This window comes from Podarcis pityusensis (genome assembly GCF_964106645.2).
Source record: "Podarcis pityusensis genome assembly, chromosome: 13".
Lineage (NCBI taxonomy): Eukaryota > Metazoa > Chordata > Lepidosauria > Squamata > Lacertidae > Podarcis > Podarcis pityusensis.
In genome coordinates, this window is record NC_138038.1 from 26,293,639 (window position 1) to 26,311,327 (window position 17,689).

At 48.3% G+C, this 17,689-nt stretch overlaps 1 protein-coding gene across 5 annotated transcripts in view; it reads right to left on the bottom strand.

Annotated features, from left to right (window-relative positions):
* Nucleotides 1-17,689, bottom strand: part of GRB7 (growth factor receptor bound protein 7) — an 83,688-nt gene that overhangs the window by 41,507 nt on the left and 24,492 nt on the right. The window contains exon 1 of one of the 5 annotated variants that reach the window (XM_080978300.1): nt 12,802-12,995. The exons of the other annotated variants lie outside the window; for them this stretch is intronic. The gene's annotated coding sequence lies outside the window, so the exon portion shown is untranslated. Of the gene's footprint in view, nt 1-12,801; nt 12,996-17,689 lie in introns of those variants that run through there. 5 annotated transcript variants of the gene reach the window in all.

Below are 17,689 nucleotides of genomic sequence, written 5' to 3' on the forward strand. Positions count from 1 at the left end.
TCGCAAGACGGAAAACCCGCTAGACGAAAGGGTTTTCCGTTTTGGAGGCGCTTCGCAAAACGAATTTCCCTATGGGCTTGCTTCGCAAGACGACAGCCCATAGGGAAATCTCCGGGACAGCGGGGAAGCGCAGCGCGTCTTCCCCACTGTCCTCGGACCTCCTCCCCCCGCCCGGCATCGGAACGAAGCTCCGATGCCGGGCGGGGGGGGACGCCTCCTCCCCCCGCCCGGCATCGGAACGAAGCTCCGATGCCGGGCGGGGGGGTGGAACGCCTCCTCCCCCCGCCCGGCATCGGAACGAAGCTCCGATGCCGGGCGGGGGGGGGAACGCCTCCTCCCCCCGCCCGGCATCGGAACGAAGCTCCGATGCCGGGCGGGGGGGGGAGGAACGCCTCCTCCCCCCGCCCGGCATCGGAACGAAGCTCCGATGCCGGGCGGGGGGGGAACGCCTCCTCCCGCCGCCCAGCTTCGGATGGCTTTCCTGAAGACTTGGGGTGGGAGGAGGGTTTTCCTTCCCACCGCCAACATTCAGAATGCTGTTCTGAATGTTGGCGGTGGGGAGGAAAAACCCTCCTCCCACGCAAGCCCCGGGAACAGAGGGAAAGCGCTGTGCGCCTTCCCCTCTGTTCCCGTACCTGTCCTGAAGGCTTGCGGTGGGGAGAAAAGCCCTTCTCCGCACCGCCAGCCTGGCAAGCGGTTTCCCTAGGAACGCATTAATTGATTTTCAATGCATTCCTATGGGAAACCGTGCTTCGCAAGACGAAAAACTCGCAAGAAGAAAAAACTTGCGGAACCAATTAATTTCGTCTTGCGAGGCACCACTGTAACTGAATAAATAATATAACCACATGCACCCCTAAATTTTTATCTCATTACCCTTGCTTCTTGTTCATTCTTCCTCTGCTAAAATTTACACTGCAAGCCTTCAGTCTGGATAGCTCAGTTGGTCAGAGAGTAGTGCTGATAATGCCAAGGTTTCAGGTTCAAGCCCTGTACGGGACAGCTGCGTATTCCTGCATCGAAGGGGGCTGGACTAGTTCATCCTCAGGGTCCCTTCTAACTCTATGGTTCTGTGAAGAAGCTCACTTGGGCAGGGTCATGTCTTTTTGTTTAGGTTACCCTACCCAGAAGCATCCATGTACTTACACCAATGACACCACATAATCAGTAGCCAGTGATCCTGGCCATGCTTACCATTCCAACACACAGAGCTCCTTTTGTAGCCTTCAAAAACTGCATCCCTGCTAGTTAGGACAAGAAATCCCCAAGGAAGCAGGGGCAAATATCCTGCTCCATCTCCAGCTGCACAACGGTGCGTTTCTACTGAAGAAACCCACCACGACATTCACCAATCTGTCAAAAGGTCCCCAAATAGACCCCAAAACTACTGAACAAATGAAGAAACCCTCTTCTTCACAAGAAAAAGCAAACCCGCCTCATATCTTTCTATAGATATATAGCTAGATGCATATGCCAAAAAAAGCAAAAGAAAAAGGATTCAAATAAAAATCCCCTGTCTATCACAAAGTCCTTAAGATTTAAGTAGAAATCTGCAGATCTAAACCGGAGCCTAGGAGCTTGACTCTAGCCACTATAGGCCAGTTGGCAGCTGCTTTGCAGCAAGGCTTAAACCCTACCCCTTAGCCCTAAATCTATAATAAAGGCAAAATGCCCCTGCTCTCTTCACAGGCAAAGACCAGCAGTCCCTTTGGCCATGCCCTATTGCCTTCCTGGAAATGACCTCAGAAGTGCACTGTTGAGCTATTCAGAACTGCCATTCCCCATCACTGTCAGGGCGCGGGCTCAGTTCACCCTACCAATTCACACTACCAATTTCCACTCCTTCTTTACACAGACCCGACCGAAAGTATCCTCCCTCTGACTGCATGCCTTGGACACATAGAGTGTGCTGCCTTTCCCCCTTTTTGTACATATTTTCACTGAATGGTTTTCTGAACGTAGAAGCGACGAACATCAACACAAAGCAGAATCATGTTGCATCTGCTGGAAAAGTGACTGGGGTGTAGTGTGGGTTGCTGGCACCCGGGGCGGGAAAAGTGCTGTGTCCCCCCTGGTGGACTGGGCAATAGTCAGTCCCTTTGCTGGCCAACACCTAATATAAATAATAATAATAATAATAATAATAATAATTTATTATTTAGACCCCACCCATCTGGCTGGGTTTCCCCAGCCACTCTGGGCGGCTTCCAACAAAGATTAAAAATACATTAAAATGTCACACATTAAAAACTTCCCTAAACAGAGCTGCCTTCAGAGGTCTTCTAAATGTCAGGTAGTTGTTTATTTCCTTGACATCTGATGGGAGGGCGTTGCACAGGGCGGGCGCCACTTCCGAGAAGGCCCTCTGCCTGGTTCCCTGTAGCTTTGCTTCTTGCAGTGAGGGAACCGCCAGAAGGCCCTCGGAGCTGGACCTCAGTGTCCGGGCTGAACGATGAGGGTGGAGACGCTCCTTCAGGTATAATGCAAGGGAGTCTCTTTTTGCAAACTAGCCCCAACCTGGGAGCAGAGATAAGGCAGAGAAACGCAAAGCCAGGAGCGGTGCTGTGTCACATCGCCCTCCTGTCCTTGCAGTGAGGCGCTCTGGGCAATGCACGTGGCTACAGCAGTGCTTTCCCACATTCCCCTTCCTCCCACCCCAGTGGGTGTTGCTGCCACCCTCCCCCCTCTCCTTTTTGGCTGGCCCAGCGGTGGGGCATGCACGGGTGTTTCTTCACCGAAGGCCTGGCCCGGGCACAGCTTGCCTCCCCATGGCTCTGGCCATGATGGAGGGAGCTAGTCACGAGGGCGCAGGTTGCACCCCCTCAGAAATGTGCACGCAGGGGCATGCCCCCCCAGCCCCCCATGCTACACCACTGAATAGTGTTGACTGTGAAGTCGAGTAGATTAAAGTCTTGCTGCCTGTCACCATGGGTTGATGGAGGAATTATGGTATGACTCAATCTGTTAACATACGAAACCAAACCAAACGGTGTCAAAGTCTTCTTTCTTTCTTTTTCTTTTTCACCTTCCAATGCCTTCAGTTTTCCAGTGAAAGCGGCTTGCATGGTGTGCCACTTTCCAATGTGCAGTGCATTTTGCATATTGGCTGCTGAGAGTGCGCTTGCCACACAGGAGTGCTGTCGCTGCTCCTGTCGCCGCCACATTCCACATTCTGGTGGGCGAAGCTACGCAAGGGATGCTGGAAGTCTGATTTCTCTGAGGCCCAGTTCACACCTGCAGAGCCCTCGCTCGTTGACAAGTGAGGATTTGCTTTGAGAGCGCAGATAATATTCTGCTGAGGGAACTCTGCTATCTCCGGGTGCCAACTCATGCGCAAAATATTCAAACTCCACAGAGGCAGTTCACACATTCCACGGAGCGGTCAGCAATGTTTACGTATGAACCAGCCCTCAAGATGCTAATTATAGACGAGACTCTGGATCCTGTCTCATGAAGCTGCCAAACCTCCAAGCAAGAATTCTCTTCTTAGGGGGAGTGTTTCTTTCTGAAGATGCAGATGGGAAGTGCGGCAGTTGCGCCTCGCTCTCAGTAATTATATTCCCAAAGGTATCATCCATTTCTCATGGCTGGCTTCGTCTGCAGAGGGACTTCTGTAACATGAATCCGATCAGGACCGGCCTAAGTATCTGTAATCTAATTAACATAATGTTTGGAACTACCAGCTTTTGTCTAAAAGGCAGCGGATGTCGTGGAACAACAACCTGGTTGTGTAAATGCAGTGGCTTTCCCCCCTTAAAAAAGTATTTATTTCCTCTGAGTCCCAAGATTATAGTGGGGCAGTTGTGTCTGGCAATGGCAGGAAACAAAGCTAAGGGCATAGCTACAAGACAAACAGATTCAACAGAACTGCCCTTTCCCTAGGGAACCAGAGATCTGGGGTGGGGGGTGGCGACTTAAGAGTTTTCTAACAGAGAATATTCCGCAACCTCACCAAACTGAAGTTCCCAGGCTCCTTTAAACTGGCATAAAACCAATATAGGTTTGCAGTTCAGGTATACCAGACCTCTGGCAGCTTTAAAAACAATCTACTGCAAGATAAGCTTTCATTTGCAAGCAAGACTAAGGGTGCAGTTCAAGACAAGCTTATTTTGGAGTGCCATTAGTATTTGCTTCCAAGGATAGGCTGCATTGTCTCCATACCATAAGCTTATCACAGTGGGAAGGCAGGAAGCTGCCGCCCACACAGAAACCTTGCCAGAGTCAACATCCCTGGTGATGGAATGTGGCAAAAAGGCCTTCCTGGCTAAACATCTGGATTATGCAGGCATCCAGGCTGCATTGCCTTTCTAGGCCTTCCTAACTCTTGCTCCACTTTCTGATTGGAGTGGACATTCAAAATAGAGACTAGCAAATGCCTATAGCGAGGCAAGAACTGCCTGTGGGAAACCATGCAGGGGGACTTTATACAAGTTAGGGCTGCTATGCGTCCAGATTTTCCCAGACATTACTGGGCTTTCGAAGGCAGAATTGACGTCCTGGGGTGTTCCAAAAGGTGGCGCTTCGTCCTGGATCTTTGTTGTTGTTTAGTCGTTTAGTCATGTCCGACTCTTCGTGACCCCATGGACCAGAGCACGCCAGGCACTCCTGTCTTCCACTGCCTCCCGCAGTTTGGTCAAACTCATGTTTGTGGCTTCGAGAACACTGTCCAACCATCTCGTCCTCTGTCGTGCCCTCCATCTTTCCCAACATCAGGGTCTTTTCTAGGGAGTCTTCTCTTCTCATGAGGTGGCCAAAGTATTGGAGCCTCAGCTTCAGGATCTGTCCTTCCAGTGAGCACTCAGGGCTGATTTCCTTCAGAATGGAGAGGTTTGATCTTCTTGCAGTCCATGGGACTTTCAAGAGTCTCCTCCAGCACCATAATTCAAAAGCATCAATTCTTCGTCCTGGATCTTAGGCGAGTCATTTATGTAAAGAATATAAGTTCAACAACTTTCGGGGTCTCCTGGTTTTTCTTTCACTTTTTGAGATATGGAAACCCAACACAAGTTCACCCCCCCCCTTTCTTTTAAGCCGGGAATTACTACTGCAGGTATGTGTGTACATGCAGGCTACTTTAAAAAGCAATGCTGGCCACTAATCTTTGTTGGATGAAAGCAGTCTATACCTATTCACACTGCTATTTTTATAGAAAAAGAAGTGCCGGGGCTTGCCATGAATGCCTCCCTTGTTCTCTTAGGATGGCAATGGTGCCCACCTGCGAGGTGCCAGAACTGAGTTCCAGTGAGTTCCAGCTGAAAGAAAGCCCTGCCCATAGGCACGTATTCAGCGCAGGGTGCACCGAGAGACCTGCAGAAAGCAGCTCTTCAAAATGTCTGGTTTGGAAAATGAAGTTGACCATTGATTGTGAAGCTTAATCATTCATTTATTATTTGTGATCTTTCCTCTGCGTATGTGTCCATCTGGCATGTTTTCCTTTCCAGCACACTACGCATCTCAGGTCAGCAGCCTCTCCACCCCCCCCCCACCTGCCCTGTGTGGGGTGGGGACTTTGTCTCATGTAAAGATTCCAGGGCTTTACTAAGAGCTCAGGACAGGAGGAAAGGGGACGTCCTTTGGAGTGCTCCTATGCGGTGGCTGGAGCTGATGACACCTTTTCGAAAAGATAAACGGTGCAATCACAACACAATCTCCAGGGCAATATGTTTTTAAGGACTCCTGTGTGGACAGAAGTTTAATCTAGGCGTGGGTGAATCGCAACAAAACCATGATACTAAGATTTTTGGTACCGGGAGTGGCATCCAAAGGCATTAAAGCATTCAATAGAAAATAAATATTCAGCCATACTGTATGTATTTGAGTTAATGTTGTTTCCTAAGCTTGACAACAATTGTGGTTGCAGGGTTGCTGGAAATGTCTCCTTCCTTCTCTGCCCTCTCTAAGCACAGCAACATGTAACAGTTTATTTTTATTTATAAACACATATATTGCACACTTCCTCCTAGGAACTCTGGGCGATGTACAGCCATTATAAATTCACAACAACATTCTAAAGCTACAACCCTACCCTGCTTACCTGGGAGCCCCATTGACCTCTAAAGGTAAAGGACCCCTGGACGGTTAAGTCCAGTCAAAGGCAACTACGGGGTTGCGGCGCTCAACTCGCTCTTCAGACCAAGGGAGCCAGCGTTTGTCCACAAACAACTTTCCGGGTCATGTGGCCAGCGCCAGCATCACTAAACCGCTTCTGGTACAATGGAACACCATGACGGAAGCCAGAGCATACGGAAACGCCATTTACCTTCCCACCGCAGCGGTACCTATTTACCTACTTGCACTGATGTGCTTTTGAACTGCTAGGTTGGCAGGAGCTGGGACAGAGCAACGGGAGCTCACCCCGTCACAGGGATTCGAACCGCCAACCTTCCGATCCGCAAGCCCAAGAGGCTGAGTGGTTTAGACCACAGTGCCACCCACGTCCTTATGTAGCCATGAACTGTAAAATAAGCTGGGCCAAGAGACAGTTATCGGCTCGAGTTTAGCCAAAAGAGCTTCCTGGCTGAGGTAGGCTTTAAACTGCTCCAGGATTAAATGAAACAACTGCTGGTCTAACAAGGCAATGATCAATTCCCTATTGTTTTTTCTTAATGGCATATCTAAAAAAAACCCCAAATGAGTTCAATGGGAGGGAAACAACCATCACTACCACTGTATTATTCATCTTAAGGTCATTACTACAATAAACACAGCATTATAAAGAAGCAATAGAATGCCTTATCGGCAGTTTTAAAACCAGCCCACCGGATTTCGAGAGGACAGGTTTGAAATGCCAAGGCCGAAAGGGCCTTTGGCAGGGCAGAAGGAACAAAAAGTGGCTTTGACCTATGAGACCTTTCATGGCTCAGGATCCACACACCTAAGAGCTGGGCAACACAACCTTTAAGAGCAACTGTGTGCACACGCTGCTGGCTGGGACATCCGAATGCCTGGCTCAAATGGCAAGGACGCACAGAGAGGTGTCCTTGCTGGTTTCCCCATAACTGCACAGCTCCCTACTTCTGGATTGCTCCCTCTAGGCCAGTGTTGCTAACTCAGGCAGAGGTGACAGGAATTAACACTGGAACCTTGTGTATCAAAAGCCATAATCTTTAAATCAATTTTTTAAAAAATCAGTTCCACAATGATTTTACAAACCCGCACCAGAACCTATCCTAATGGCATTTTTACAAGCTTGCAATTTTTGCGCGCGCTCTCTCTCTCTCTCTCTTTTTAATATACCTCTGCTAAAGAATCCAGATATCCTTCCAAGTCCATGCTCCAGTTAATATGTTTAAAGTTTAACCCAACCCCACCATGACAGACAGCTTACAAGGCCACGGCAGAGGCCAACCACTCGGGAACCACTTCGGAAAGAACGGCCTCCTTTGTCAGGCAGTCCTCAGTGACTTCAGATCAATCTGCTACGTGCTCTGTCTTAACTAATTAAACTTGACGGCGGGAGCTGGGTTCCACCTGGGTTTTCTTTTATTAACTGAACACTCTGTACCTCTCCCAATCATCACCGTGTCCTTCTAAAACTGGCCAGCGGCCAACTGGCAGCCCACAGGCTGGATCCTGGCAACCACGTTCGGTCAAAATGTAGGCAAGAATGCCTCTGCGTCTGGGCGATTCCTTCGTCACCGAAGGAAAACCGGTCCTCGCGCATCTAAGACTAAGGCAGAATTTGCACCATTTAAGGAGCGCAGTCGGCCCATGTTTTGCCCCACAGAGCTACTGTGGGAGAACGGGGAGCATTTGCAAGGGAAGGATTTGCAGCCAGGAGAGGCGTTGCTTCAGTAAACATGCCCCGCTTCCAGCCTCGCCCACCTCTGTGCTCTTTGTGCAAAGGGGCATTTGGAGAGGGTCAAACAGACCCATTCTGCCAGCTGGTCCTCTTGCACAAATGCCTCCTAAACTGCTTTGGGGACACACGCTCGCCAAAGGAACATGCAGTTCCACTCTAAGGCCTGAAGCATTACACAGAAATGTTTGTAAGAACGTGGAAAAAGCCTTTTCCAAAGGTGGGGTTTATGAGAGAGAGAAAGAGACGAGCTGCTATGAGAGGGGGAACAAAGAACGGGTAGATTGGGAGAGAGCGAACAACTTGCCACACTTGCTGTTGCTCTTCTCCAAATCATGCCGCCTTGACCCCTTCCCTCCCCCAACAACAGGGCTAAAAATGCATGCTTCTAATGTGCCAGGCTGCCAGGTCTTCTGATGCTCAGCATCTGAGATGCGGTGTGTGGAGTTTTGGGGTTGCTCCTTCTGGAGTCGAGCGGGGAGCCAAGAAGCACTTGGTGATTCGTTTGAGTAAGTAAGTGTTTCTTCAGTGCAAGATTATCAGCCCCTTTCCAAAGGGTCTTAAAATATATATATTATGCCCGCTTTTAATGATGCCTTCCTTCCTTTCAGTCACTCCCCCTCCTGCGCAGAAAGAGATCTGGGTGAATATATTTGAAAGAGGGCGCGAGGTTTAAACTTTAAAATGGAAACGGGCTCAATGGAAGACAGCTCCCCCCCCCCATTGTTCTCCAAATCCCCTCTCTTCCCATGAGGTAGGGGGGATGTCTACTGGGGAAAGGGACTTTTCTGTAGCGGCCTCTCAGCTCTGAAATACCATCCCCCAAAAGGCCTGCCTGGCACCTACTTTAATGTATTTCTGTTGCCAGGCTTTCCAGGCCTTTTAAAGCATGCTATAACATTTGGCCACATCATGAGAAGAGAATACTTTGGCCACCTCATGAGAAGAGAAGACTCCCTGGAAAAGACCCTGATGTTGGGAAAGATGGAGGGCACAAGGAGAAGGGGACGACAGAGGACAAGATGGTTGGACAGTGTTCTCGAAGCTACGAACATGAGTCTGACCAAACTGCGGGAGGCAGTGGAAGACAGGAGTGCCTGGCGGGCTCTGGTCCATGGGGTCATGAAGAGTAGGACACGACTAAACGACTAAACAACAACATAACATTTCATGTTTTTTTATTCCGTGTGTGTGTGTGTGTGTGTGTGTGTATACACACACACACACACACACACACACACACCCCTGCTCTCTCTTTCAATTGATCTAGTCCTGCACCTTTATCTCCCTTTCCACTTTAATTGGTTATTTAGATGTTGTTGCTGTTGGGGTTTCGTTTTCTTTAACGGTAATGAGATTATTATGTTTACGTTGGAAGCCACCCAAGGAACTTTCGTTAGAGGGCCTTGTAAAAAATAACGAATATTAATCCTGATTTTTGGCTTCACGCTTTGAAATTTAACTCCACCCCTGGGAGGGGAGCTAGAACCCTACAATGCCGGGCAAATCCTCAGATTGGGCAACCCTACATGTGTTTGGATCCCCAGTTAGGAAGGAAAGCGTGGGGAGTGTGCGGTGGTGAGGGGATCTGGAATGAAGAAGCAGCTCTTTTGCTCTCAAATCACCTCCACCTCTGCTGATGGATCTTCTCTGGAAAGGAATGGGGTGGGAGGAAGCAGGTGGGATTTGGTTAGTTATGTTTATGTGTTACACTTGCTTGGGCCCTAAGAAGCAGGACAGCCAAACCACAGGCTGCAATCTGCGGGCAAAATCAGGCCAACAGAGAATCTTGGAACTGAACTTGAAATTGTATCACACCCTATATATAAATCCATGTCGGCCTGTCACATGCCCCGCCACCCAGGGTGATAAACAAAAGAATCTCAACTCTGGTAGTCCGCTCCCCACCCCACCCCCACCCAACTTTCATGCACCATTTCTGAATTCCACCATGTAGGTTCTCAAGTGGCAATACATGCAAGATCACACATGCCTCTTGCTCCAGATTGGGTAATGCAGATCTACTACTACCCCCCACTCCTTACATGCTCCCAACCACGAATATGGATTGAAAACCTTCATTCCCTTATAAGCTGTCATTTGTTTGACATCTCCTCTGCCTTCCTGCATGAAGAAAAGGCTACCTTGTTATCAGCTCTTTATCCACCATCCTGATTGTTGAGTGTCTACTCAATGCAGCAAGTGTTGGCAGACGGAGATCAGCAAGGGCATCAGGCTCCCAATTATTTAACAGCAACAAAAAGCCTTCTATTTAGTCTTCCCACCAACCCCACCAAATGAAGTCGGTAGAATTCTTGACCTGCAGTAACTCAGATGTAGATGATGATGATGATGATGATGATGATGATTTGGGGTATCTGCATATGCAGATCATTCCACTTTATGGCTCTTGGGGTGCTGCACGCAATTGGCTCTCTGCCACCATTTTGCACCTGGCTTCAACTGGCGTTGTAGTAAAAAAAAAAGGATATTTTTTAAAAAGTTGTTCCTGCCACCCTTGAATCTACCAGTGCCTATGACAGAGTGGCAAAGGGTGGCTAATTCACCTGTGCAGGGCTGGATTTAGGTTTGCTGAGGCCCTAAGTTACTGAAGGTAATGGGGCCCTTTATATGTCCAGCTGTCCTTTGTCAACAACAAATTGTTGCTTTTTTGTGTTGAATATATGCTATATGGTAATTTATGGACCTAATAGGTATCTAAAGCCATTTGCACATAACAAAATATGTATTTTATCAAAGTAATTGTTGAACTGAAATACAATTAAGAAGTATATTAATACAGTGGTACCCCAGGTTACATACGCTTCAGGTTACAGACTCCGCTAACCCAGAAATAGTACCTCGGGTTAAGAACTTTGCTTCAGGATGAGAACAGAAATTGTGCTCCGGCAGCGCGGCAGCAGCAGGAGGCCCCATTAGCTAAAGTGGTGCTTCAGGTTAAGAACTGTTTCAGGTTAAGAACGGACCTCCAGAACGAATTAAGTACTTAAACCGAGGTACCACTGTAGGGAAATACAATTAAGAAGAAGTATATTGGGGGGGGGGGCAAGAGAGTGGGGCCCTAAGCTATAGCTTGTTTAGCTTATATGTAAATCCGGCACTGCTTATGTGCAGCCAAATCAGGAACCTTATTTATTCTAGCTAGCCAAGGTGTGGGAAACCGTTTTTAGACGAGGGGCCATGTAGTCTAATAGGGAACCTTCCTGGGGGCCACATACTAGTGGTGGGCAGAGTCAGAGACAAAAGCTGGTAAAGCAAGAAATGGATGTGTCTTTTCTCTTTGCAGAGCAGGTTGTACTACAGCCACGCGAAAGCCAGAGGTTCATTCACACCCACCTGCAAACACCTCTCCATCCCCTAAACAGTCAATGAAGAGGCATCCTTGAAGCTTAAAGACATGTCAACCAGACAAAAGCACTTCAAGAGGGTTGACAGCAAGGCCTGTATGGCCTGGGATGGCTGTGTGGCCTAAGGAGCGTTATGGGGGGCTGGACAAAAAGGCCTGGAGGGGTTACACCTGGCTCCTGGATCTGACGTCCACCGTCCCTGGACTAGTCACACATACACACGCGGGGGGGGGGGGATATTTAAACTAAGCAAGGTGGCCAAATCTAGCCTCATGAAGGCTACTATCCTGCTCCCAGCTGGCAATTTAGAAGCAAGTGCACATCTGTTTAGGGGGCAGCATCTGCAACCATGGGAGCAGGTAGTGGTGGCCCCCTTTTGAGGGTGATCTTGCTCCCGGGCCCCTCTACCCAATATCCCCTTATGAAAGACAAGCTCTTCTTCATCAGACCAAGTATCCACCCAGGGTGGATCTACACATGGGGGGGGGGGGAGGACCACGCTATAAATATGTCAGAAATTAAATCGTTATAACTAAAGAAAAAAACCACTATGTAAAATCGCAAAGAATTTTGTTTGCTCTCCAGCGCCATCTGGTGTTGCATGTTTATAATGCATTCAAAGCACTGGTGTGTTTTTTTACTAATGTAGCTGAGTCCCAAGTCCAGCATCCTTTTTGGTGTCTACCCAAATACCTCCAGGAAATCTATATGGAGGGCATGAAGGCAATAACCATCTCCTGTTGTTTACTCATTCTACCCTCAACCCCAGCAACTGGTAATCAGAAGAAAACTGTTGCTGAACTTGAGGTACACTGTTTCTGGACATTTGGTTGGGTATCATACACAATAGCTACAAATAAACATCTCCTCCACAGATTTGTCTATATAAAAACATTAAAGTGACTCTCCAGGGAAACTAGTTGCTGAAGTTTGGGAGTTATGCCTGTTGTAGAGTTTGCAATCTCGCTCAAAATTTGCCCCAGCTTCTGCTCTAGGAATTGTCCCCCCCCCCATTTTTACCCCCCCCCCAGAAAACAAACATTGAAACCGATTATACTGTGATTTCCCAATCATTTCCTTTTGTTCAGGTCCTCTTTTCATTTCTGCTTCAAGGTAAAATAGGAAACAGGAAGAGGACTGAACTCTAACGAACAGACAGATACAAGTGAAAGGAGAATTTAAAAAAAAAAAAGTCAAAAGAGCCAGAAACACAGTAATAAATATACATATATTTCAAACTCAGAACAGGCAATCTCTCGCTATATTGAGACAAAAACACAGAAGTTGCCATAAACACTGGGGGTGGGAGTGGAGCGACCAGCTTCAAAATTAGTATGGTAGACCGTAGATAATAATTAAGAAAGACGTCAAAACCAAAACAGGCAGGAACAAAGAAAGAGACCGGGACGTTGTGGAGATCTCACAATACAACCCACACATACTTGGAGGAAGCGCCACTTAAGGCAGGGGACTTAGGTCTGAGTACATCTACTCAGGATCAAGCTATCGATGCCTCAAATCGTTTCGTCTCCCCCTCCCAAAGTTGTTATCCTCAGTGTGACCCTTTCTGACTCCCAGCGGGAAGAGGAAGTGGAGCCTGCGGAAAGAGGCAGAAAGGAAAGGGAGCCTGCTTACCTGGCCCTGGTGATTTGAGTTTCCGCTGCAGCCTCGACTCTCAGAACTGGGGGATCCTGTTTAGTGAATCCTTTATCTACCTGCCTCCGGAACGGCCACGCCTCCTCCTCTTGACATCACAGCCAGTCAAAACACACACAGACACACATACACAAAACCCAGACCGGGATCGGCCGCGCGACGGCAGGTGCACCAAGCCTCCAATTCACCCCCCCCCCCCCGGTCACAGCATGCAGAGTTTGATGTTTAACTTTGCCAAACTTTTCCCTCTCCTTCCCTCTAATACTCTTGCCTTCGTCTTGTTCTTAAAAAATAAATAAATTAAAATCAGGCCATGACAATATTCCACGCCACCTCAAACCCTGCCAGCTAGCAGGGGAAGGGCATCTGGTGTTGCTCGTAAGCCTGATAAAACCAGACTTGACAGCTTCGGGAGAGTAGAGATGGAATGGGGGCAGGGAGCAGAGGCTGGAGAAGGAAAGATCGCATTTCGAGCTGGCCTGCCGGCGGTTGATCGGTGCCTTGATGTATATAACCTTCCACAGGGACAAATCCCCTGACGGCAACCACCTCAGGTCTACCACTTCATGCTACATACAGCAGCACAGGACTAAAAAAACAATAATATACTAAGCAGGGCTGAGAAGGTGTGAGTTCCGCAGTAGGGGGAGGAAACCAGGGCACACCACCCTGCCCCTCCTTTCCGTGACCTAAAGAAACCCTAAGCTCTCAAACAACTTGGACTACAAAAACAATTATGCAAGTAGAATGCGAGCAGGGGTGTTGTCGTGGGCTGGCCGGATGCAGAGGAGTGGTGGGAGGCACCAGTTGGGGAACCCCCAATGAAACCCCCAGGGGAAGAAGGCTCAGAGCCAGGGGATTGGCGGTGGGATGACAACGAGTGGTCAGAAGGAGAAGACTTGGGGGGAGGTGTCAAAAGCTAGAAGGGCAACAGGGTATAGTGAGCAGGAAGAGGCTGTGGCAGAGAGCAGTTCAGGCTCCGAAGCTGAAGCGGAGGCTGGAATGGAAGCTGGGCAAGAGGCAGAGCTGACACAGGCTGCTGAGGAATCCAGGGAGTCTCCCCCTCTTGCTGCAACCAGCTCCCCTCCCCTCTGGTCTCCTAGAACATGCAAAGAAACAAAAAGAGCAGAGATTGGTTGTGTACAGATGCCGTTTGCGACTTGCTTGAGAAAGACCCTGAGGAGGAGGAGCCTTAGAGTGTGGTGGGAACCGTCAGTCCTCGCAAATGCTTCATTGGAGCAAGACCTATTGGGAAGAGCTGCTGGGATCACTAGGCTTGTGCTATTTCGGTTTCTTTGAATAAAGAGTTAACTGCACTGACACCTTTTTTGGGGTTGTTTTTTAAAATGCTGATCTATGCTTGACTCCGGCTCCTTACAGGGTCTTTCCACGTATGATTATTCCCTTGTTCAACGGACGTTGTGGACTGAGGTCCAATGAGCCTCAGGGATGTTGCAGCTGTGTCACACTTCCACGATGACAGCTCCCCTGCTGTCAAGGAGGGTCTCGCGGAAAGAGAACATTGGTCTGAGGAAGAGGGAAACATTCCCTCCTGAGGGAAACATTCCTTGGGAGCTGAAAAGCTATGGTCTCATGAGGAGGATACTTCTGTGGGGTGGGGTAGGATGGAAGGATTCTGGCTGTGGCTGATATGAACAGTAATAAGGTAGATCGTATGGGACGCGGGTGGTGCTGTGGGTTAAACCACAGAGCCTAGGACTTGCCAATCAGCAGGCCGGCGGTTCGAATCCCCGCAACGGGGTGAGCTCCTGCCAACCTAGCAGTTCGAAAGCATGTCAAAGTGCAAGTAGATAAATAGGTACCGCTCCAGCAGGAAGGTAAACAGCGTTTCCGTGTGCTGCTCTGGTTCGCCAGAAGCAGCTTAGTCATGCTGGCCACATGACGCGGAAGCTGTACGCCGGCTCCCTCGGCCAATAAAACGAGATGAGCGCCGCAACCCCAGAGTCGGCCACGACTGGACCTAATGGTCAGGGGTCCCTTTACCTTTACCTAAGGTAGATCGTAGGGTTTTTGATGGGCATACAGACAGCAGGGTACACTGCCTGCCTGGCGTGAAGATTGCGGTTGATGCACATCACCTACATAGCCTGGTAGATAGTGCTAAGGAGGAGTCAGTGGTCATAGTGCATGCTGGCACCAATGACATGGGGAAATTATTATTATTATTATTTTATTTATTAAGTTTGAATACTGCTCTTCATCCATAGATCTCAGGGCGGTTCACGACATAAAATTGCAATATGAAAACTGCAAAATGCATAATAACGAGAACAAAAACAAACCAATAAACCCCTATCCCTCAATGTATTTGAAAGGACATCAGATGTCAATCAGCCAAAGGCCGGGTTGAAGAGGAAAGTTTTTATCTCGTGGCTAAAAGTGTATAATGAAAGGTGTCTGCTGAACCTCCCTGGAATATAAAACTGCTGGATTGTGCTCCCAGCAATACATTGTTTAACTTATTAATAATTATTATCAAACCTTTATTGTTACATGAAAACAGTTACGGAACTACAGTGGTACCTCTGGTTGCGAACGGGATCCGTTCCGGAGCCCCATTCGCAACATAAGCAGAACGTAACCCACGTCTGCAGGTCGCGATTCACCGCTTCTGCGCATGCATGTGACGTCATTTTGAGCGTCCGCGCACATGCACAAGTGGCGAAACCCGGAAGTAACCCGTTTCATTACTTCCGGGTCGCCGCGGGATGTATCCTGAAAGAATGTACCCTGAACTGAACGTAACAAGAGATATGACTGTACAATTAACAAATGAACAGCAACAATTGAATACATTTATTAGGGGATGCCATCAAAAGCCAGTTTTTAAAGATCTTTAAATGTATCTGTCAGGGACCATCCAGACAAGGCCTCTGGCAACTCTGTGGAGAAACTAGCACGGCTGCATGTAAACAGAGCTGGTCCAGAAGTGAGATGGGAACATTCGTGCCAGAATGTGGATAGCACAACACAGCCCTAAGGTCTTTCTGGAAAGAGTCAGGGCGCAGGGGAACAAACAATCTGGAAAGCACCTGGAGAAGAGGAGAACGCATCTAAGGATGCCTTGCCAAAAGAGAAAATGTTAGGAAGCAGGCAGGGGAGAAGAATACAGCTGCACAGGAAATAATCCTAAAGTTAGTTCAGGAAATTATATCAGAAGGAACTTTGCTCTGGTGAGAAAATTGGGAGTGAGAATGGAAAGTGACTAAATGAGCCACGTGACGATTATCTGGAAATCTATGAAGTGAAAAATGATTGGCCTCGTTTTACAATTTCTTCTAGCTCAGATTGCAGTAGATGAGAAATGAATGTTCCATGAAAACAGAAGCACAGTCATGTAGCAGATTTCAGGGGCAGGGTGTACCAGATACAGTGAGAAAAGGTTTATCACTGGTATGGGAGAACAGGAAAGGCTGAACCTCGTAAGAACTTTGGCAATCCGTTGATGCTATCGACTCCATCGAGTGGTGTCCAAATCTAAATATGCAGAAATAACAAGTGGCAGAGCTCTTCCTACAGGTGGGAGGTTGCCTGGATGTACCTAGATAGAAGCAAAAACCTCCAGCACTGTCTGCTGCCCTTTTCATATGTTATTTCCTAACACATACTGTAAATGTGATCTGGAGAACAAGCCTTATGAGGAATGGTAGAAAGAGCTGGGTATGCTTAGCCCGGAAAAGAGGAGACTGAGAGGAGCTATGAGAGCCATCTTCAAATATCTCAAGAGCTGTCACATGGAAGAGGGAACAAGCTTATTTTCTCCTGCTCTGGAGGGCAGGACTCAAAGCAATGGCTTCAAGTTATAAGAAAGGAGATTCCGACTAAATTTGGGGGGGGGGCAACTCTGACAATAAGAGCTTTTCGAGAGTCTCCTTTGGGAGGTGGTGAACTCTCCTTTGTTGGAGGTATTTAAGCAGAGGTTGGATGGCCCTCTGTCATGGACGCTTTAGCTGAGATTCCTCCATTGCAGGGGGTTGGACTAGATGATCCTTGGGATCCCTTCCAACTCTACAATTCCTATGTTCAGGGGCCACCTACCAGTAGTGTGCATGGAAAATGCATGCACATACCATTCTCTCCCAAGCACACATAACAGAAACACAGATGCACACCCTATTCACACACACACACACTTCTCTTATACTCACACAGATCAATTTACTTCCATGCTTTGCTATATGGCAAGGATCCCTTTTTCACTGGGAAGCTGAAAATAATACCTGATAGGGCTGACAAAGCAGAGTGCGCTGGCTCTGTTTCACCAGCCCAGTCGGTTTCCATATTGGCTGTGGAAGAAGGGGCCTAACTTCCTCAGTGGCCAGTACAGAAGGTAACTGTCCGGCAAAGCAGCACTAGTGAGCTTTGTTACACCAACCTAATAGCCGGAGCAGAGACAATGTTGGCTATGTCTTGGAGACAGTCTGGTGGACTGAACTGAGAGGACTAGCAGGCTGAATGAGGCCAGCAGGCAAAGGTTCCCTAGCCCTGTTGCAGACTGCAAATGTGGAGGGGGAGTGTGACTGCACCTCAATTCCTCCTCCTAGTTACCCTCCATTCCAATGTAGTTGGACATGACGAAAACAGCTGGATCCCTCGACCCGTATGACACATCATCAAATTTCACACAACAATCTACACGGAGGTTAGAAGCAGGACAACCATGCATTCTCCCTTCATGTGTGCATTCAGATCCTAGATAGTTGGACAATTATGTGACCATTTAATATTTGCTGAAAAAGACCACACAAAACACTTAGTACAAGGGTAATGACATCTGCATCAATTTCATAGGCTGGAAGGAAAACCCTGGAGTCTGTTTGCAAGTGGTGGGCCCCCATCCCCAACA